The sequence below is a fragment of the Pan paniscus genome, chromosome 10 (genome assembly GCF_029289425.2).
Source record: "Pan paniscus chromosome 10, NHGRI_mPanPan1-v2.0_pri, whole genome shotgun sequence".
Classification (NCBI taxonomy): Eukaryota; Metazoa; Chordata; class Mammalia; order Primates; family Hominidae; genus Pan; species Pan paniscus.
In genome coordinates, this window is record NC_073259.2 from 35,748,427 (window position 1) to 35,771,447 (window position 23,021).

General features: G+C 39.2%; 2 long non-coding RNA genes across 5 annotated transcripts in view; one reads left to right on the plus strand and one right to left on the minus strand.

Moving 5' to 3' along the window:
• The window catches only part of LOC134728475 (uncharacterized), a 307,624-nt gene that overhangs the window by 220,199 nt on the left and 64,404 nt on the right, over positions 1-23,021 (minus strand). The gene's annotated exons all lie outside the window — the stretch shown is intronic.
• LOC129393497 (uncharacterized) overlaps positions 1-23,021 on the plus strand; it is a 95,154-nt gene that overhangs the window by 61,329 nt on the left and 10,804 nt on the right. The gene's annotated exons all lie outside the window — the stretch shown is intronic.

Sequence of the window (23,021 nt, forward strand, 5' to 3'; positions counted from 1 at the left end):
GCCTGGAATGGCAAGTATTTATAACTCACCTCTGATAAGCTTAACTCTTTGTGTCTTCCCATCATATAGGATAGAGAGATCCAATGGCATTTCCTTAGAGGCCTTCATTCACCTCATTCATCCCAACCAACATCCCTACTACATGGTTTTCTCCATAAAACTTGTCATTCATCATTTTAAATTATCTTGGTCCATCATTTATTTATTTCCTGTCACACTCCCTCTTGAATGTCAGCTCTATGAGAGAAGAGACCTTGCTAGTCCTGTCATTTCTTGATACCCAACAACTTGAACACTTAATCCATGATAGACACTCAGTGGATAATTGTTGTTGAATTGATGAATAACCCTTGATGTCCATGACTAAACAGGATTTAAAAAAAAAATTATTAGATTCCTTTTTCAGTCAACAAATGTTAATGTAGATGAAAACAAATTTAACATATTAATCAGTGCCCTCAAGGAGCCTATAGATTAGATGAAGAAAGGACATGACAGAGTGAGGTACTACAAATGGTGAAAGAAAAATGCTAAATTTAATTTTGATGGTAGAATTCAACTGTCTATAGGACTTCAAAGCCAAAGGATGTTAAGAACAATTTCATAGGAAAAGTAGCCTGATTTAAATTTTAAAGAATTGGTAAAAATCAATAACCTGTGTTCACCAAGTGACATGTGCTTACTTCAAGGGAGATGTGGGCCACAAGACATCTACTGGATGGAGAAAGAAACAATTAGCATTTTCATTTATAGTCACTTTTTACATTTTTTAAAAAATTAGACTTTACTAATATTTACCATATGAACTAATAATATACATATATACAATTCTTATAATAAACATGCACATATTATAGAGGCATGTCCACAGTCAAAAAGTTTGGAGGCCACTTATAGAGAGAGGATACTTTAATGAGGAGACATGAGCAAGGAATGAAGGCAGGAGTGCACGAAGGGACATAACTGTACCCTACCTTGGCTGGCACAAGAGACATGGAGCAGTGACATGTAAGTTCAAGTTAGGATAGAGGGTTTATAGCCAAATTATAAAGAGTATTAGATGTCAGTAAAAGCATTTATATTTGATTGTTGACTCTTTCTCAACAACATATTCCTATTTGCCCACTGTTTCCATCTTCGTGCTTGCCTCCCTAAGAGAATCCCCTACCAGTTAGTCTCTGGATGGCTGCACCACCTCCTAATTTATCTCTCTCCTTCCATGCTGGTCCCACTACCACCTACACAGTATCCTTGTGATATTTTTAAAACTTCAGTGGGATCACTCCCACCCTTGCACAAAACCTTCATATGGCACCCCATTGAACTTAGAATAAAATCCACATTTCTACCAGTTTCCATGTGATCCAATCTCTACTTATCTTTCCAGTGTCATCTTTTAAAAAAAAATAAATTTTATTGTGTATATTCCAAGTTTACAGCATGGTGTTATGGGCTACGTATCAATAGTAAAATGGTTACCATAGCAGATTGACACATCTATCATCTCACGTAGTTACTTTTTTGTGTGACAAGACCAGCTAAAATCTAATTATTTAACAAAATTCCTAATGCAATACAATTTTATTAAGTTTAGTTCTCCTATTGTACATCAGATCTCTAGGCCTGTTCATCCTACATGTCTGCTATTTTGTATCCTTTTACCTAAAACTCCCCATTTCTTCTCCCCACAACTGTTTTATTCTCTATCTCTGTGAATGGCAACCACTGTTTTATTCTCTATCTCTGTGTATTTGAGCTCTTCCCCAAAATATATTGTACATATAGGTGAGATCATATAACATTTTTCTGTCTGGCTTATTTCACTTAGTATGAAATAAGTGTCTCTGTTGTAGCAAATGCCAGGATCTCCTTTTTCAGGGTTGAATAATATTCCATTGTATATATATATATATATATATATATATATACATACCACATATGCTTTATCCATTCATCTGTCAATGAATCTTGCTTTCATAATTTGGCTATTGTGAATAATGCTAAAATGAGCACAGGACTGTGGATATCTTTATGAGATGCTGATTTCATTTCCTTTGGATATATATCAAGAAGAGGGAATGTCTAGCATCAACTTGTGTCACTCTTGCCCTTGTTTCCTAAACTCAAACCATATTTGTCCATCCTTTTGTTCCTCCTCCTCCATTCAGACTCTTTCCTTCCATAGTATTGCTGCACTAACTGTGCCCCCTGCTTCAAGCATTCTTCCCCATGAATGTATAACTGGTCTCATCATGCGGGCGTCTGCTGTGCTAGGTACTTTCACATAAATATATCATTAATTTTATCTTCCCCACAACACAGTAAGGAAGGCACAGTGAGAAACGGTCAATTACACCTAAAATGTACGTACACACATTTATACATGAATATATTACGCACTAATTCATTTGCAAAGTACTTTAACATGACTTCATTTTGTCCTCGCCCAAATTTTTTCAGGTAGAAGCAGATTTATAGAGGAAAGAAATGAAAATATAAAGATTATAAGTTCATCAAAGTCACACACAGATTTTACATGGTGGGTCAAGGATTCAATTAATGTCATTTGGCTTCAAAATCTAGTGGTCTGTGTTGTATCCCATAGAGGCAAAGATGGTTTCAAGAAAGTGAGGAGAGGTAATAGCATCTCTCAGAGAGCAGGATAAGAAAAAATGTATTGACTAGGAGGTCAGGAGTGGCTTCCAATGATATAACAAATCCACCAAAAACCTCTGTTGAATTAAAACATTAAACCCCTACTGTGTGCAAAGCACTGGCCTAAGCTAAAAGCAGCATTTTATAAGATGAAGTTTGCAAAAAAAATAATAGCAGCAGAAGTCAAATTAAATGAGGACAAGAAACAATGTTCTAAAGAAAGAGAGGGAACACACGCAGGTCAATTCTCCAAGAGTTTGGCTGTGAACGGAGACAGGAGCTCAGTAGCAGGAAGCAGCAGCAGGTTAAGTGAAGGTTGTACTCAAGACTTGAGGTAATAAGCAATTAAGTAGATTTCAGCTTTTCTAACTTGAGATTGTTTAGTGGACTTTGCAGCCTATATTAATAAATTTGCATTTTCACCTCAGGCCTCTAGTTACCAGCATTTCAGTGGTGTCATCAAATTGACTTTTCCTAAAGGCCTCTTTTGGGACCACATGTCAATATTGAAAGCTCACTATTCAGGAAGGTGTGATGCTGACTCACAGAAAATGCCCTTCCCATGACTGATGGTCTTACTGCCTCAAGTTGGCAGAATGACACATTGACCCAGAGCCTCCAAGGATTTGGCTGATCCTTGGGAGTAATATGAGAGAGCTTTGTGAAGCTTCATGAATACCTGTAATGGGGGAAGGGGGCATTTGATAGATACACTTTCGCCTTAGTGTACTCGCTGGTACCCAAGAGACCTACTTACTCTGGAGAGAAGACAGACTCTCAAACTCTCAAATTTAACTCAAAATATTTCAATGTCAGATCTGAATTCAGTTTACAGTGGGACCCTCATTCATTTAAATTGCTTAAATTGCTATCGTTTCAATTGTCCAGGTCTGTGTTTAAGTCCAAGAGAAAGAGAATACAGTGTATACGAAACAGCAAAAGTTCCTGTCCTAAGGAAACTTACATCCAGTGGGAAGACGGACTATAGACCATAAAGTAAAGTGTACATTGATAAATGCTATGTAGAAAAATATTGTCATAAGAAGTCTGTATTTTTAGATAGGCAGCCAAGGAGAGATAATCCCATATATCTTATTTGGATTTACTTCCAATTAACTTAGATTTTCATCTGTGAAACCAGGATTATTTGCCTTCCTCTCTAGGTTTATTGGGAAGGATAAGTGAAATTTTGTAGAAGGCCTTGAAAAGGTGTCTGGCAGGCACTAAAACCTCCATTCATAGAAAAAGAGAAAGAGAGAGTTGAGACTGGGTGACTAATCCCAAGTCAGCGGCACTCTCAGTCTGGCAATATTAGAGCTAGAACCTGAACTCAGGGCCTCAGGCTTCAAGGCGGGCAACTGTTCCTTCACATCTCAACTCTGCAGTACAGTATCACGTGTGGAGAGGGGGTCTGAGTATTTAAAGTTATGGGAGTCACACTGTAGCTATGGAAACCATGTGAGATCTACAAAGACAGACAGGACTCTGGTCCCCACCATCATCCAGGAGTGTAGTAAGCACTCAAGTAATATTTACAGAATATTAACTCCACATATGACTCTAATTACTAATGGTAACCCATAAAATTCAACACATATTAGCCCCGGAAATGCTGCACCTCTGTAGGTATATTTGGCTTTACACAGGTGCTGAATGAACCTCTAACACATGCTTAATTAAATTTATGCTTTGTTTATTGGTTTCATTTACTTTAGGATATATGAGTAAGTGGATTTCAAGGTTTGAAATAAAAATACAAATATACCATTTTAAATAAATGTTTGCCTTTTTCAAGTCCTTGTCTATCACCGTGACATTTCAATGCTCAAAATTCTCAGTTCCAAATCTATTTTTCCTGTAATATAAAGAAGATAGCTGTATACTTCAATCACTATCCTTGCTGTTTCCACTTCTAAATGCTTACCTGCTCTTCAACCTCTTGTTCCCATAGTGGACACCACTCTTCTGAAGATCACTTTTGTCACTTTAGTACCTGAATTCTGTCTTACCCTCCTTGGCTTCTTGGCAGCCCTTGAGCCTTGGTTAAAAGCATCAGTTTTTTATTTTTATTTTTTTTTTATTTTAAGTTCCGGGATACATGTGCAGAATGTGCAGGTTTGTTACATAGGTATACATGTGCCATGGTGGTTTGCTACACTGTCATCTAGGTTTTAAGCCCTGCATGCATTAGGTATTTGTCCTAAAAATCATCAGTTCTTAACTCTCTCCTTCCTTGGCTTTCAGAAGGTTAGATTTTTTGCTCTTTATCTTCTCCTACCCCTTTGTCCCTGTCTTTCTGCATGGATACCTTCCTCTCCCTTTGCTCCCTGCATATTGTCAGGCCCCAGATTGTAATCCTCATTTCTTGTCCCTTCCACCTTGGTTAACCTGTTGTTGTCCTCATTGTTGTTTATAATCATGACTTCATTTATCACCTTTATGAGGGATGCCTCTAGTTTTTTCTCCAGATAAGACCTCTGGGATTCTAGACCTGCATGTATACAAGCAGGACATTTTCATGGACACATTTCACTGTTCTCACATGCATAGCATGTCCAAAATAAAATTTTTCTTTTTTGTTTTTTTTTTGGTTTTTTGTTTGTTTGTTTGAGACAGAGTCTCACTCTGTCACCTGGGCTGGAGTGCAGTGGCACGATCTGGGCTCACTACAACCTCCACTTCTCAGGTTCAAGCGATTCTCCTGCCTCAGCCTCCCAAGTAGCTGGGATTATAGGTGCCCACCACTACGCCCAGCTAATTTTTTGTATTTTTAGTAGAGACAGGGTTTCACCATGTTAGCCAGGCTGATCTCAAACTCCTGACCTCATGATTTGCCCGCCTCAGCCTCCCAAAGTGCTGGGATTACAGGCGTGAGCCACCAAGCCCAGCCCAAAATAGAATTTCTTATCCTCGGGTCTTTTATCTTCTACTATCCCCCTGCTAATCCTGTGTGTTCTCTCCTCTGCTCCTGGCATCGCAGATGTGAAACCTCCACCCATTCAGTTACTCATTCCTATTCTTTACTCCAGATATGCCATGAGCCATCAACTTCAATGTCATTTCGCTCCATGATGTTCCTCATCCCCACCCTTTCTTTTAATCCCTCTGTTGTGGTCAACATTAACTCTGACTTATACTGTTGCCTCATAGCAGTTTTCAGCCCCTTCCTGCCCTCCAGTTCATATTCCACATTTCCACAGTTCTAATTGTGTTCCTTTCCTGTTCAGAGGCACTGACAGCCTTTCATTGATTCCAGAATAAAGTTCAAAATCTTTGCACCTAGAACAATCTGGCACCAGATACCCTCTCCCACTTAATTGTCTATCTTTCCCTTCTCATGTGCTGTGTGTTAGCTGCACCAAATCACTCATTACTGAAACTTGATTCCTTGATGCTTTTGTCCCTATGGTGCCCTCACCTGGAATGCATTGCTTCCTCCTCTGCCTTCTAAACACCTCTCCTCTTCCTTCTAAACACCTCTCCTCTTCCTTCAGAGGTTACATTTTTCAGGAAGTTGCCCTTGGTTGCTCCAAAATAAAATAACATCTTTCTATTCTATGGCCCATTCACACTTTATTCTTTTTTCCTTGTTCCATCACATTATCTTTCACCATAGTTCTCAGTGTGCATATGGTAGAGACATTTAATCACGTAACTACATGGCTCTCGGCCTGCTACTGTATTAAACTGACTGAGCATATAATAGGACATAACTGTCCTATCACTTCTGTTATTGCCCAAATGGCCACCAGGCTCAGCAAGCCCCCATCATCACCTCCCGGCAGGCCTGGCTTCCTTTTGCAACCTGGTCCTCAAATGCCCAGCACTGTTCATCCTTATAATGACTCTCCTTTGAGTAAAAGCAAGAAATTTTGGTTAATGTGTCATGTTTATATCCCCCATCTTCCCCTCACTTAAGGTTGCTAATCAGTTCTTTTTAATCACCACTTTTCCCATCAACCTCAAAGACCCAAGCATCTTCCTGTTCCTTAGGCTAAAATCCTTGAGCCAGGGTCATGCTGCAAAGCCAGGGGCACCTCTCTTAGGAGCCTCATCATTTTGCAGTTAGAAACGCATGCAAGCAGCCCTGCCTGACAGCTTTGCTACAGGGCTGAGAATTCAAACTAATTTCTGTGCCAGAGAACATCATGTGCTTACTTAGCAGCAAGGAGAGCATTTTCTAAATAATTAATTGCAAGCTCAGGATCTTCCTGAACTGTGCTCAGTTCCTGGAATCCACCCTGAAGGATATTGCATGCTACCTATTCATAACTGTCACTGTAGCTACAGATCTGCCTTAGTATGCTTTTGATTTTTCTCTCTGCTTTTCTCTAAAGAAAAAAAAAGAATTCCTAGCCCTAATGTGATTTTAAAGATTTATTTTGACTAGTCAAAAATGAATATAAAAAAAGTTTCCCTGGATGCTAATCTTCCAAATGCTTACATTTGAATTTGTCCTTGGCATGCTATTCCTCACATTCCTGCTCACACAGTCTCAAGTCCTTTGCTCGAGCATGCCTTCTAGCCTTGCTTTTGTTTGGGGGTTTAGTATATGAGACAACAAGTGGTACAAATTTTGAACAAAGGAGATGTCAGTTCAGGGGAGATGGATGGGTGATATCAAAGCATACCTGTGCAAACAGTAGGAAAAATACTTCCCCACAATCCTCTAAATCCATTTTGGCCAAGTAAAACTTACAGGCCTAAACCAGGTAATAGATCAAAAATAGCTTTATGTTAAATAAATACTCCAAATCTGCCACGAATTGTGTGTTTTTTTCAGTGTTGTATTGTGGCAACAAAATAGATTGTTAGGACCTGTAAGAAATGACCGCACCCAAACAAAGGCTCATAATTGATATAAAAGACAAAGGATATCAGTGATGCTCAGATACCTAGAAATGAAAATCCTACAATTCTAGAGCTGTGAGTGGTCACTAAAGCTAGTCCTGTTAGAAAACCTGGGCTCAGACAGGTAAAGGAGCTTGCCCAACCAAAGTCTCACAATCATTTTATTAGTGCCAAAGCTAGATGAAAGTTTCATGCCTCCTTTAAGCCATGTCACTAAACCAAACCACATCAATGTCATACATAAGAGGTGGCCTGTTGAGATTTGCCGAGTTTATCAGAGAAACCAGCATTTAAGAAAACAAACAAACAAAAATCCTATCAACGATTAAATGCAGTCCCTTGTTTGGTTGAAGACGGCATAAGAACGACATAAACCAAATCAAAATAGTCTCAAGGTGGAAGACCTAGGAATCAAGTGTTAAAATCAAGAAATAAATTTGTTACCAAATGGTCTCTCCTTGTTCTCCATCCTTGTGTTTCTTTTCTCTTCCTCTTTCTTCAAGCCCCTTTCTTTCCTTTCCTCTTCCCTCTTCTATTAAATTATCCAACCAAAATTAGCCAGCAGCTCTTAAATCAAGTAACCCATTTAGGGAAAAGTCTCTGCCATTTATCTTTAATTAATCAAATGGCAAATGTGAAGACTTGCTCAGAGCCAGCTTCTGGGGAATCTCTGTGCAAAGTGTGCTATCAGGGTTCAAGAGCTGTCAGTGCCTCCCAGGAGCCTTCTTCTCCTCATTAAAAATAGTTTCAACCTGATTGCATAAGTACTTTGAATGGTTGCTTAAAGTGACTTAGTTTAAGTAGTTGCCACCCATGGCTCAGCTGTCAGAGTCCAGTATATGAGGACTTAAAAATCAGATCTTGACAAAACTTTTTATCTCCATGAAGATCTAGAAGCTGGAGGAAAAAAAAAAAATCCATCACACTACTCAACTCACCCTCTTCATTATCCTGCCTGTGCACAGCCCAGCATGGTCTTTTCTCACCACCGAGCTTCATCCACACATCTTTTCATACACTATCCTAAGGCAAAAAATTCTCAATGAAGTGCCATCAGACCAGGTGTTTTGTGTTCCATTTTTCTATATAGTGCACAACTTTTAAACTGTGTCCCACAGTGAGATCTTTGCAAAACTGGCACCCATCCTTGTATTCCCTCAGTAGGACCCAAATTCTGGTTTAAGTGCTCTTCCATTCTATTTTCTCTTACCCACCCCAACCTGGAGTTTCTTCTAACATTCCAGTGCCAAAGTTACTAAGGGTGTGTTGTATTCACCATGTAAACCTTGTCCTAGTGCAGTGCCTGCTAGATAGTAGTACCTGGCATGTTTGTGGAGTAAAGGAATAAATACAAACTCATATTTCTGCTTCCTCCTTGAAGCAGTGGCTGCCTTTCTCTACCTCTATCTTCTCTGCCACTCAAAACACTTGTCACCCCCGAACATTTCAGCAGAAATATTCTTCACACAGTCCTATGTACCTCTTTCAGTTGAAGATTCTGTTTTCATGATGGAGCTGGACACTAAGTTTTTCCTAGTTGGATCTTACTTTTTCTAAGGCAACGGGGGACATTTCCAGTGAGTATATCATTAGAGCGATTTTTCAGTGGCTAACCAAGCTGTCGCAGACATTTAGCACCGCCAATTAGTGAAGCTCTTTGATGTTACTCACTACCTAATCCTCCTTTATTTATTTATATAAAACATTTCAATGCTTCATTGTGCACTAAAACCAGCTCCCGACAAGGACCACAAGAAGCAAGTCGATAGGGGGATTAATAGGGCATTGTTTGTAGAATGCAGAATTCCATAATAGATCTAAAATTAGGCTTCTGGAGCATGAGATGTTTTCAAATTCATTACTGCTTTCAAAATAACATAATTTTCTATATGAAAACAGCTTGGAATTCTTAGGAATAGAAATTGAAGGTGGTTTTATTTACCTATTTTTTTTTTGTTTTGTTTCTGGTGGCTGATGATTTTCCTTTTTATGCTTGGAAGGTTTCATGACCTTGTGGAATATGATCTATAGAATATAATAGTTTGGTGTATTTGGTTTCCAATTTTGAAAAAGAGTAAATTAAGAAATATCATTTTAATTCTGAGAACTTTCATCAGTAGTTAATCAAGAGGTAGAATTTTTCAATAATATTTTTCATCCTGCTTGTACCAGGCGTATACTATGGCAGAGTAATTGATTGCTAGATTTATCACGCTGGGGAAGCTGGAACTATTTTGTTGTATTGATTAAGGACTTAGCATTTCTGTGACACATATCTGCATACATTCCAGGCACCTGGAGGGAATAAAGGTATGATAATCTCAAGATAACAGGGAAACTTAATATTGTAATTAAGCTATATATTGATTCTAATTTGCTATTAAATTTGACATGGAAAGGGATTGAAGTAGAAGGCAGAGTCTCCCCTAAAATATCTCTACCAAGAGAACATAGCTTTTTACCTATTACTTGAAAAGTGTCCACCACATATTTTCAGAATGGATTTGTGGGCTGTGGTCATAGCAGCTACTGGCTGTCATAGTCTATGAAATGTGACCAGGTGGAAAGTAAATTCACTGAGTCTTCCTCTGACAGAGGGCCTAGAGAAAAGGGAGAAGAGATACATCCTAAGTGCTAGCAAGAATGAAAAGCTCCTGGGTGGACAAGTTAGAAGAATCTGAGACACTGAAGGATGGACGTCCACTAGTCATGTACTCATCTAACGTCACTGGTTTTTAGAACCAGGGGACTGCCTGTCCTAGAAGTCTATAATCTTTGACTGTTAGCTCTAAATGAGTGCCTTGGTCTATTCCTTCTGCTATATCAAAATTTCTTGGACCAGGTAATTTATAAACAACAGACGTTTACTTCTCAGAGTTCTGGAATCTGGGAAGTCCAAGGTCAAGGCAACAGTGGATTCAGTGTCTAGTGAGGGCTGGCTGCCTCTGCTTCAAAGATCATACCTTGTTGCTGTATTCTCACATGGGGGGATGTGGAAGAGAAAAAGGGGATGAGCACTCTCTGAAACCTCTTTTATAAGGACATTAATGCTATTCATAAGGGTGAAGGCCTTATGACCGAATCACCTCCCAAAGGCCCACCTTCTAATACTATCACCTTGGTGATTAAGTTTCAACATAGGAATTTTTGAGGGACACATACATTCAAATCATAGCAATGGGATGCCAGGGATCAAATAATTAAACCCCTCGCTTGCCATGTGTCTACATGAAGCCAAAAAGGTTAAGTAACTTACCCATGGTAAATTGAAGCAGAAAGTGAACTATAATCTAGGCCTGTGTGTCACTTCCAAGCCTTGGGTATGGCAATGGAATCCCTAGTACCTGGTGAGTAATACTGAAGATTGTGCCATGAGTACCATAAGGCTTAGCTTGAGAATTTTTGTAAAAGAGGCAAGAGGGAAGCTAGAGTGCATGTTTAGAATGAAAAGTTAGCTTTACTATATATCTTATAAGGGGAATGGATAAAATCAATGTTCATACATTGCATTTTATTCCAAGAGTCCTCAGAGCAAGACTCTCCCTGTATAGTTGTTGGATTCAAGCTAGCTATTTTAAACCTAGTTTTTCAAGCTTAGGAAAGAAAAAAACTTCTGAAGATTATACCTAGCATGTATATATGCAAGGCAACTTCTTTGGACAGTTGCTACAATGGGAAAATTTTGTCCTCTCTAGAGTTCCTGTGAACATCTTGGGAATGTGGTGTATTAATTTTCTATTGGTGCATAGCATATCACCATAAACTTAGGAGCTTCAAATAACACCATTTATTAGCTCACAATTTTGTAGAACAGAAGTCTTTCACGTCTTGATGTATTCTCTGTGCAAGGTACCACAAAGCTGAAATTAAGGTGTTGACCAGGCTAAGTGCTCAGCTGGAGACAACAAAGAGAAAATCTGCTTTCAAACTCATTCTTGTTGTTGGCAGAATTCAGCTCGTTGCAACCATAGGGCTGAAATCCTTGTTTTCTTGATGGCTGTCAGCTGAAGGCCACTCCCAGTGTCTATGAGCCACCCACATTCCGTGCTCTGTGACCTTCTCCATTGTCAGAGCTGCAATGATGCCTCAAATCCTTCTATTACTGCCAGAGTCTGACTTTCTCTTCTCTGGCCAGTTAGAGAAAACTCTGTCCTTTAAAGGGATCGTGTGATTAAGTCATCCCCACCCAGATTATCTTTCTATTTTAGGATCAATTGCTGTAGGACCTTCATTACATTTGCAAAATCCCTTCATATTAGTCTTTAGATTAATGTTTGATGGAATAAATGGAAGGAAGTGTGTGTACATCAGGCATCAAGAACTTTGGTAGCCAATCAGAAATCTCTCTACTATAACATGGTGGCATCCGTCCAAAGTAAAGAATGATGCCTCTTTTCTTCCTTAAGAAATGCTGCTGTTCAATACTGAGAATTTAAAGATCCAGATACACTATTTTTATTTAGAGTGAACGCAACTCCTAATTAAGATCTTTATACTTTAATATCCATAGCCTAAACCAGTAGTCCCAAACCTTTTTGGCACCAGGGATTGGTTTTGTGGAAGACAATTTTTCCATGGATGGTGGGACACGGTGGATGGTTTTGGGATGATTCAGGTGCATTACATTTATTATGCACTTCATTTGTATTATTATTACCTTATAATATATAATGAAATAATTCTACAACTCATCATAATGTAGAATGAATGGGAGCCCCGGGCTTGTTTTCCTACAACTAGACAGCCCCATCTGAGGGTGATGGGAGACAGCGACACATCATCAGGCATGAGATTATCATAAGGAGTGTGCAACCTAGATTCCTCACATGTGCAGTTCACAATAGGGTTTGCATTCCTATGAGAATCTAATGCTGCTGCTAACCTGACAGGAGGCAGAGCTCAAGAGGTAATGTGAGCAATGGGGAATAGCTGTAAATACATATGAAGATTTGCTCACTTGCTCACCATTTACCTCCTGCTATGTGGCCTCATTCCTAACAGGAACCAGGGGTTTAGGCCAGGGGTCCCCAATCCCCAGGCCATGGACTGGTATCAGCCCCAGGCCATGGACTGGCCTAAACCACCCAGACTTATATGTGAAATTGGTATGACCACACATGCGTATTTCTGGGGAGAAATCTATATATTTCATCAGATTCTTAAAAGATTTGGGAGCCTCTACCTAATCATGATTCTCTTACTCCTACTAGAATATAGGTGTCCTAGGCCATTTTGTGTTGCTCTAAGTGAATACCTGAGGCTGGATAATTTATAAAGGGAACAAGTGTATTCGGCTCATGGTTCTACTGGCTGTACAAAAAGCATGATGTCAGCATTTTCTCAGCGTCTGGTGAGGGCCTCAGGCTGCTTCCATTTATAGCAGAAGGCAAAGGGGAGCTGGCATGTGCAGAGGTCACATGAAAGAGAGGAGCAAGTGAAAGAGGGAGAGATTCTAGGTTCTTTTTTAACAGCCAGTTATCACAGGAATGAAGAAAGTAAGAACTCACTCACCCCACAACATGGGGAAGGCACTAATCCATTCATGAGAGATTCACCCCCATGACCCAAGCGCTTCCCATTAGACCCCACCTTCAACACTGGGGGCCAAATTTCAACATAAGGTTTGGTAGGGACTAACACCCAAACTATAGCAGCAGGCAACCACTGTTTTAGTCCTGTTAGAAGATGCTTATCACTTTCCCCATATAGGGAACACGAGCAGTTGGTAGAAAACCCCAAGATGTCTTCTGTCTCCCTAAGTATTAGAAACAACTCAGTTACTACTCTTGGCAAGTCCAGCTCAGGTCTGGCTTAGGTTCCTGGCTGTGGAACCACCACTACTTGTCCCTGGTGTTCCCATTCCCTTGTGCCCCCTGAGACCTGAAGGCCTCCATTCTGGTTTGTGCCTACAGACACGTTGGAAATCACAAGGCTAGAATCTACTATTCTGTAGCCAGAGCAGTTGATCTTTTTTGCAATTCCAAATGACTACTTTGCAACTGCATCAGGAAAAGAATAAAATTTCACCTAAGTGTGACACAGTCCTATCAAGTAGGAGGAAGCCCTTTGTATAATGGTTCACGGAGCAGGCTGCAGAGTCAGCCTGGCTGGATTCGAATCCTGTCTCCAGTACTTACTAACTGAGGAACCTGGGGAAAATTTTACAAATTCTCTGGGCTTTGATTTCCTCATCTTCAAAATGGGATTCATACTAATATAGGTTAACCATCCCTAATCTGAAAATTCAAAGTCTCAAATGCTCCAAAATCTGAAACCTTTTGAGCACTGACATGAAATTCCAAAGAAATGCTCATTGGAGCTTTGCAGATTTCAGAATTACTGTTTTTGGGGATGTTGTAAGTATATAGACATCCCTTCGTATCAGTGTGGCATTGACTCCAGGATCACCACATATGCCAAAATCCACACACACTCACATCCTGCAGTTGGCCGTGTGGAACTCATGTACATAGAAATTCAGCCCTCTGTATGGGCAGTTTTTAAATCTCCCAATACTGTATTTTCCACCTGCCCTTGGTTGAAAAAGATCCACATGTAAGTGGACTCATGCAGTTCAAACCTGTGTTATTCAAAGGCTCACTGTACAATGCAAATATTCCAAAATCGGAAAAAATCCATAATCCAAAATACTCCTGGTACTAGACTTTCAGATAAGGGACATTAAACCTGTACCTACTTATAGAGTCCCTGAAGCGGGGTAAATGAAATAATACAAGTAAAGTACTAGAAATCACTTCATAAATACTAGTGTAGTTGTTTTATCATTGCTATCATAATTATTATTATTCAGCTCTTATCACCATCTCCGTTGTCTGAAGCAAAACATATATCCACTGGCTGTCTTCTGGCTTGGGTTTACTCCCCACTTCTCCAAGGTATCCTCTTCAGTTATCCACAATGCATCATCATTCTATTTTGGCACAGTCAGGAGGAGAGGGTGTCCACCCAAATGCAAGAAAGCTGACAGTAAATTCACAAAATCTCCCACAAAGGCCTCCTTCTGTGGCTGTTTGGACAGACAGAGTCTCTAACACCTGCTATAGATCCCTGAGAAATAAACTTGGAAACTTAGCCCCAACCCAGGATCATAGCACACCAAAATAGGCATAAATTCTTGGAAAAGCTAACATAGACAGAAAAGTCCATTATTTCATCATTGGACAAATTTGGACTACAGTCAGAAACAGATGTCTCTGGGGAATATCAATGCTTGCTGATGTGATGGAAAGAGGAATGTAATATTGAATACCAAGCAGCTGTGGCAGCTTCTAGTGCTATAGACTGTGTGTGCAGGTGGTACCTTCTGTCATTCGATGTAATGCAAAAAATTATCCCCCAGGGACAACATATGAGGGGAAAGTAACTATGGGCTGAAGCTGCAATTCTAAAGGGAATTAAGAGAAGTATAATAGTAGAGTCCTAAATCCTTCTGGAAACACATGGAGAAATAGCTTTAAAACTGGGATATGAAGTATTACATGGAGACCTGGTGAAGAAATATAAATAAAGGGCCAATTTAGCTCTGGGTCAGTACTATGTTGGATCTTTAGTCATATTTTAATAGTATAAACCTCAAAGAGAAGGGGTTAGAATCTTTATCACTCGGCTTGCACACTTTCCTTTGCTGCTATGTAAATTCATAGGTGAAACAGATATAAGGACGGAAGGCCCTTCCCAGTTCACGCAGAGCAGTATTCGCTTTCTGTATACCGATGGATATGCCAGGGGAGAGACAGCATGACTCCATGACTTCATCTTGCTTCAGACATTAGAGCCCGAACCAGATCCTCTTATGATCAGAAGTGACTTAACAACAAGAGCAGCACTAATAAATAGCAAGATTATTGAGCACTTGCTATGAGCCAGTTTACTTATTAAATCATGGTAAAATTCTAGGTATAGTCTATCCAGGGGCACAATTCCGCTCCATCTATGAGACTGTAAAATCAAGAAACAAATTTCTTGCTCCAAAAATACAACAAAAAGACAGACATAGGATACTAATTATAGATAGTCTGGCCTCAAAGGAGAGAAAATGGAAGGAAAAAATAAGTCACCAGTCCCAAGACATTTTGAAATCTAGCCAAGCAAACTCCATTTGGTTCAAGGCCTAGGAATAATTTTCTGTGGCTTGAGGCCCCACCCTCCGGAATCATAAGACTCCACCTCAGAGTCATCCTTCCTTTGTCATGAGAGGTAGCATAAGTTTGCAGCTGAGTAGTTTTATCATCCTGTTTCTTTCTTGCAGAACTTTGGAGGTCCTACAATCTTTTTTTCATATTATACCCTCTGTTACTTTCAGTCAAAGCTGGGGCCCTTGTCTGGGTCATCTAGATATGTCATGGAGGATTCACTCCATTTGACAAGAGGCTCCTCCACCTCTCTTTCCAGGATAATCCCATCCCTATTTCTGGCTTCTGCTGAGTGGCTAAGGGGATCCATGAATCACAGGCTTAATCTCTTCAAAGAGCCTTCTGTGTGGCTAAATACTCTGACCTTCTGATCCTTTTGTGGCACTGCAAAAGGTCGTCCAGCCACACCCTTGGCTTTCTCTCAAGAGCATACTTTCCTACCAGTGAATCTTCTCATTTTAGCATCGTTGCAACATGGATAGGCTGAGAATTTCCCAAGTCATCAAGTCCTGGTTTCCTTTTGCCTAATAGTTCTTCCCTCAAATTTTCTTCCACTCACATTTGACCATGAGTAAAAATTTTAAAAACTGTTCTCTCACATTTTTCAAAAGCAGCAACAGGCTGTGCCTTCGACACTTTGCTAAAAAACCTCCTCAGCTAAATATCCAAGTTTTTCTGTTACAGGTGTTGCTTTCCACGTAACTACGTGACACAGTTCAAGTACACTTTCTGCCACTGTGAAAGAGCAACTCCCCTCCCTCCAGCTTCCAAAAACTTGCTCTTCATTTCCATCTGATTCCTCATTGGCAGTGCATTTAGCTTCCATATTTAATAGTCTGTTGATGACAATTTAGGTATTCTAAAAAATGACTTGGGTTTTCTCTCCTCTTACTTCCTGCTGAGTCTATATTAGCAGAGTCATTAATATCTATATTTCTATTCACATTACCCTGATGGCATTCCAGGCTTTTTTTCCAGCCTCTGCCCACTGCGTAATTACAAAGCCTCATCCACAATTTTTAAGAATTTGTTACAGCAACACCACACCTTTAGGTACTAAAACCTTTGGCTGCTCTAACAAATTTGCACACATATAGGGGCTTAAAATAATACTAGTTTGTTGTCTTCCAATTTTAGACTTCAGAAGTCTAAAGGAGGTCTCACTGAGCTAAAATCAAGGTTTGGGGAGGGCTGTGCTTCTTTCTGGAGGTTCTAGGGTCAAATCTGTTTTCTTGCCTTTTCCAGCTTCTAGAAGCTGCTGTGTCCCTTGGCTTACAGGTCCCTTCCATTTTTGAAGCTAGCAGTAGCCAATCAAGTCTTTCTCACATTGTACATTGTGATTGACTCTTCTCTTCTTCCCCATTTGAGGTCCCTCATGATTACATTGCACCCGCCCAGGTAATCTAGCTTAATCCCTTTATTTCAATGTCAGCTGGTTAGCAACTTTAATTCTAGCTGCAACATAAATTTCCTTTTGGCATATATCATATCATATCATATCATATCATACCATACCATATCATACATTCACAGCTTCCAGGGATTAAGATGTGAACATCTTTAGGGGCCATTATTCTGCCTGCCACACATCATTTAGTCCCTGCAACTCTATGAGCTCTGTATATAATTGCCTTCATATTGCTAGTAAGAAAATAGGCTCAGAGAGATTGAGCCACATGTCCAAAGCTAGTATGTGTGGAGTCCAGCTAGTTGTATAGTTTATGTGTGCATAAATATCTCTCTCACACATAAAATCAGGGCCCATCTCGAACATTATGTTTCAGACTTTCCAAGCGTACCTTTAAAGATTTATGTCAGTCATGGACTTTATCAATTCTTCTTTTGGTATTTATGTTTATGTAGAGGTTTAAGCATTTAAACCTCTATATAATTTGCTAGGGTATTCCAAGTCAATGGGTCTCATAGAGCCAAGCAACACAGTGAGTAGATGAGATGTCCCTCAGCTGTGGAGTATTCTACCCTATGTGGATGATGAAATGAGTGGACTCCTTGAATGCTCAGATGGAAGTAGATAAAAACAGACTGGTCAAAAATAAATTGGCCAATGCAACCATTTGGTTGAAAGTGAATCTTCTGAATCACTGTTTTGCTGTGACTTTTGGTACACTACGGGGCAGTCCTGACAAATTTTTATACGTTCTTTAATTGCCCACTTTTTCAGAAATTTTCCCTAAGCTTTTTGCTCTAAAAAAGTTCTCATTTATTTTGTGTCTCTTCTGAATCATGTGTAATTTTTTAGAAAAATAAATGTTGGAAGCAAACTAAATTCCTATTACCAGTAAAATTACCATGCCCCAGTTAATACCATTTACTCAGTGCAGAGAAATTATTAAATATAAACTGGTTTTAAAAAATAATTTTCAAGTTTTGAAAATACAAGCAATTAAACAAAACATATAAAATTGCTTGAAAAGTAGAAATTTTAAAGAAGAAAAAATCTCTAAAAATGGATGCTTTTCTTTCAACTTTTTAAATATTTATTTTTATTTTGTCATTACAAAACAATTATTGCTCATTTTAAAAAATCAGAAATACAGACAAGCAGAAGAACATATATATCCATAATCCTGGAAGACTATATCATTAATTCCTTACTAACTCATAGATCCTGCTCTATGTTATATGTTATATGTATAACACTCATATTATATGCTATTCTCAATAGAATCAAATGTAAAAACTACTTTGCAACCTGCTTATTAAGCCTGACAACATATTATGAATATTTCATGGCAAGATACGTATTTCTGAAACATACTTTTCTTTTTTCTTTTTTTCTTTTTTTTTGTTTTTGAGACGGAGTCTCACTCTGTTGCCACGCTGGAGTGAAGTGGCGCAATTGCAGCTCACTGCAACCTGCAAATCCCTGGTTCAAGCTATTCTCCTGCCTCAGCCTCCCAAGTAGCTGGGATTACCGGCATGCACCACCATGGCCAACTGATTTTTGTATTTTTAGTAGAGACGGGGTTTCACCATGTTGGCCAGGATGGTCTCAATCTCCTGACCTCATGATCCGCCCGCCTCGGCCTCCCAAAGTGCTGGGATTACAGGTGAAACATGCTTTTCAATGACCACATAGTATTTCATTTTATCAACAAGCCATAATTTTATTTAACCAGTTTTACATTTAGGTTTTTTCCACCTTTTGGGAAATACTGCAAAGTAGGCATAATTGCTGGAAAATGAATTAGCAGCAAAATATGAGAACATTAAAATATTTTAAATCTAAAAATGTACAAAATTGCTTAAAGATGCACAAAGTGTCAAAAAACCTCAACTATAATAAATCAATATTGTTGATAGGTAGCGGGAAAATCAACATATGAGTTCGAGTGTTTACTTTTGACCTATTATTTTTGCCAGGTGTTGTCTGGATTATTTTTCCCCGATTAAATTGCCTTAACCAAATCATTTAAACTGAGCCTGATTCAGTGAGAAAGATCTTTGGTTATTCATTTCAACACATGGTTTTTCATCAAAGTTAAGATTAGTACTGGGAACTGTGTCTCTGATGAGAATGTTAAAAACTTCCTGCTAACTTAAGACAGAAAATGAAAGAGCCAGGTGTGATGGCACTGGGAGGCAGTAAAGAGTATCCAAGTGATTAGTAACTTGAAGAATCAAATATCATATTCTTCTAAAAATGCCAAATTATATTAATCTGAAATATGAAAATAGTGCTCGCAGTAATGCCTTGGGTTTACATTGTATATTCAAGTGAGACATTTCCAAACCAACGTCATCCACCTTGGCTGTGGATACTGCTGGTGATCATATTGCCCTACTTCAAATTATGAGTTGATCTCCATGAGTCATCTGTCCTGAAATTTTAGGCAGACCCTGTGCCTTCTCTTGTTAAAAGCCTCTGTACTGTGGAGTTACGGGATAAATGCAGCAAGCATCATCTATTATCGTGGGTTAAATGGTTGCAAAGTTGTAAACCAGTTGCCTTTCTTATTGTGACACTAGTTTAATTAAAATATGTTCAACAACCAATTCCCTCCTTTAAGCCCTATTAGAAACACAGATACTTTACCAGGCTGTAATACTACATCTTTAAAAACTTTAGAAAAGTAAATCATTTTCTCTAGATTTACATAGTCAGATTTTCTCAGAATGGTAAATACAATGTTACTGTCTGTATTACTTTGAACGCAGATTACCTATAGCAATTTAGTTCAATCCAATTTTGTGTCCAGAAGAACTTAACTTGGGCTGGACAAAATTTTATTGGCTAATTCCAAAGAAATGATTAACTTTTCCATTCTTTTATATGAGCCTTATTTTTCAATCAGCATTTACAGGCAGTTATCAGATGATAGGTACTGGGAATATGAAGAGTAAAAACAAAACAATTTTCCATCAAGCACATTGTCTTTGGGTCTTAGAACAGGGCCTGGCACATAGCAGATGCTCAATAAATACTGAATAAATAAAAGAAGCTGGAACCACTGGCTAGCCATATGCCGAAAACTGAAACTGGACCCCTTCATTACACCTTATACAAAAATTAACTCAAGATGGATTAAAGACTTAAATGTAAAATGCAAAACTATAAAAACCGTAGGAGAAAATCTAGGCAATATCATTCAGGACATAGGCATGGGCAAAGATTTCATGACAAAAATGTCAAAAGCAATTGCAATAAGAGCAAAAATTTACAAATGGGAACTAATTAAACTAAAGAGTTTCTGCACAGCAAAAGAAACTATTATCAGAGAGAATGAACCATCTCCACAATGGGAGAAAATTTTTGTGATCTATCCATCTGACAGAAGGTCTAATATCCAGAATCTACAAGAAACTTAAACATATTCAGAAGAAAAAAAAAACCCCTATAAAAAATTGGGCAAAGGACACAAACACACACTTCTCAAAAGAAGACATTTACTGCCTGTAATCCCAGCACTTTGGGAGGCCGAGGCAGGTTGATCACAAGGTCAAGAGATCGAGATCATCCTAGCCAACATGGTGAAACCCTGTCTCTACTAAAAGTACAAAAATTAGCTGGGCATGGTGGAACACATCTGTAGTCCCAGCTACTTGGGAGGCTGAGGCAGGAGAATTGCTTGAACCTGGGAGGTGGAGGTTGCAGTGAGCCGAGATTGCACCACTGCACTCCAGCCCAGGTGACAGAGCGAGACTCTATCTCAAAAAAAAAAAAAAAAAAAGAAGAAGAAGAAGACATTTACACAGCCAACAAACATATGAAAAAAAAGCTCAACATCACTAATAATTAGAGAAATGCAAATCAAAATCACAATGAGATACCATCTCATATTAGTCAGAAGGGCAATTATTTAAAACTCAAGAAACCACAGATGCTGGTAAGGCTGTAGAGGAATAGGAATGGTTTTACACTGTTGGTGGGAATGTAAATTAGTTCAACCATTGTGGAAGAGAGTGTGGTGATTCCTCAAAGACCTAAAACTAGAAACACCATTTGACCCAGCAAGCCCACTACTGGGTATATACCCAAAGGAATATAAATCATTCTATTATAAAGATACATGCACACCTATGTTCTGAGCACTATTCACAATAGCAAAGACATGGAATCAACCCAAATGCCCACCAAGTACAGACTGGATAAAGAAAATATGGTACATATATAACATATATGTATGGAATACTATACAGCCTTTAAAAAGAATGAGATCATGTCCTTTGCAGGTGCATAGATGGAGCTGGAAGCCATTATTCTCAGCAAACTAATGCAGGAACAGAAAACCAAACACTGCATGTTATCACTTATAAGAGGGAGCTGAACAATGTGAACACATAGACACAGGGAGGAGAACAACACACACTGGGGCCTGTTGGGGGGTGAGGGTAGGGAGAGCATCAGGATAAACAGCTAATGCATACTGGGCTTAATAACTCAGTAATGGATTGATGGGTGCAGCAAATCACCATGGCACATGTCTACCTATGTAGCAAACCCATATATCCTGCCCATGTATCCCAGAACTTAAAAATATATATAAATAAATAAGAAGGAGAAAAGAGGGAAGGGAGGCAGAAGAGATTAAATGGAGATAAAAATTTCTTCCCTTAATAACTCACATTTCTTCGTATGGAGTTGTATAAAAGCCCTGGGCGGGGAGGCAAGACATCTGGGCTCCCATGGTCTGCCCCTAACCACCCAGAATCTGGATAAGTTCTCTTCCCCGAACCTTGATTTCCTCCCCCATGAAATACAGGATTTGTGTTCCATTTCAGTCTAACGTTCTAGGATGTTATAAATAACACTTTCCCAATGAAAGCAGTCATTTATTTTCCCTAGCTGCCTTTTGCACACACATAGTCATCCTTGTGTCAGGAGCTCAGCTCACCTTCTCCTCCACACATGCCCTTCCCTAAACAACGTCCTACCCAAGAGTAAGCTTCTTCTCCTTGTTGCCCTCATCCTGTGTCCTAATGATAAATATTGCCCTCTCCTTTTGGCCATGTCCTAGCCTTTCTCTTTCCTCTTGAAGGGAAGGGAAAGTGGCCTCTTGAATTTTGCCCAGATAAATAGAACCATGAGTGTAACTCTAAGTTAAAAAGACCAACTGGAAAGTCAGGATCTTCTCAGAAGGGTGAGTTTTCTGAAGCGGCTCAGCTATGTTGGACACACAGTAAACTCTTACATGGGCCACACCTAAAATCTGAAGTGAGTCTAAGGAAGTGAGCTTGGATCTGAGGACACAGCAGAAGGAAATAAAATGTCCTGGTCTATCTTGCTTAGCAACAAGTGTTGAGCTTACTAATGTTGCTTTTCTCTCTGGGTTTGCCTGCTGCCTTCTGGGCTCCCATTAAAAACGTCTTGTATGACAATTACTATTTTTTGCTTTTTCAAAATGTCACAGAAACTATTTAGCCAATAGATCACCTCATGCAAGGCTACAACTTCTCTTTTAAATATCGCATTAATCGTTTATATGTTGGATGATGTGAGTTATTAGCTTGGCAACAAAATGGGTTTTCCTCTTGGCTCTTTTTATTTCTTCTCTCATTATTACAGGAAAGCCAAACCAATACTTCATGGTGGACACTTATGTCATGCCTCTGGGGTCTAAATAATGGTCCTTTTTTTCTACCTGTCATTCAGTGTGTGAAGCATGCTGCAGAGGTATCAACTCACCCCTCCCCTGTCATGCCATCAAGGACATGGCCGCCACATTGTGCACCTCGGTTGACATTCTAAGGATGGTTCACAGCTGCGAAGAGGGAGTAAAAGGAGTTCAGATGATGTGTCCAAAACTTAGATCTGGCCTCTCTCTGACACAGACCAGCTGTGCAGCCTGGGGAAAGTTACTTAACCCCTCTGAATTTTTCTCTAATATAAGGGAGTTATAA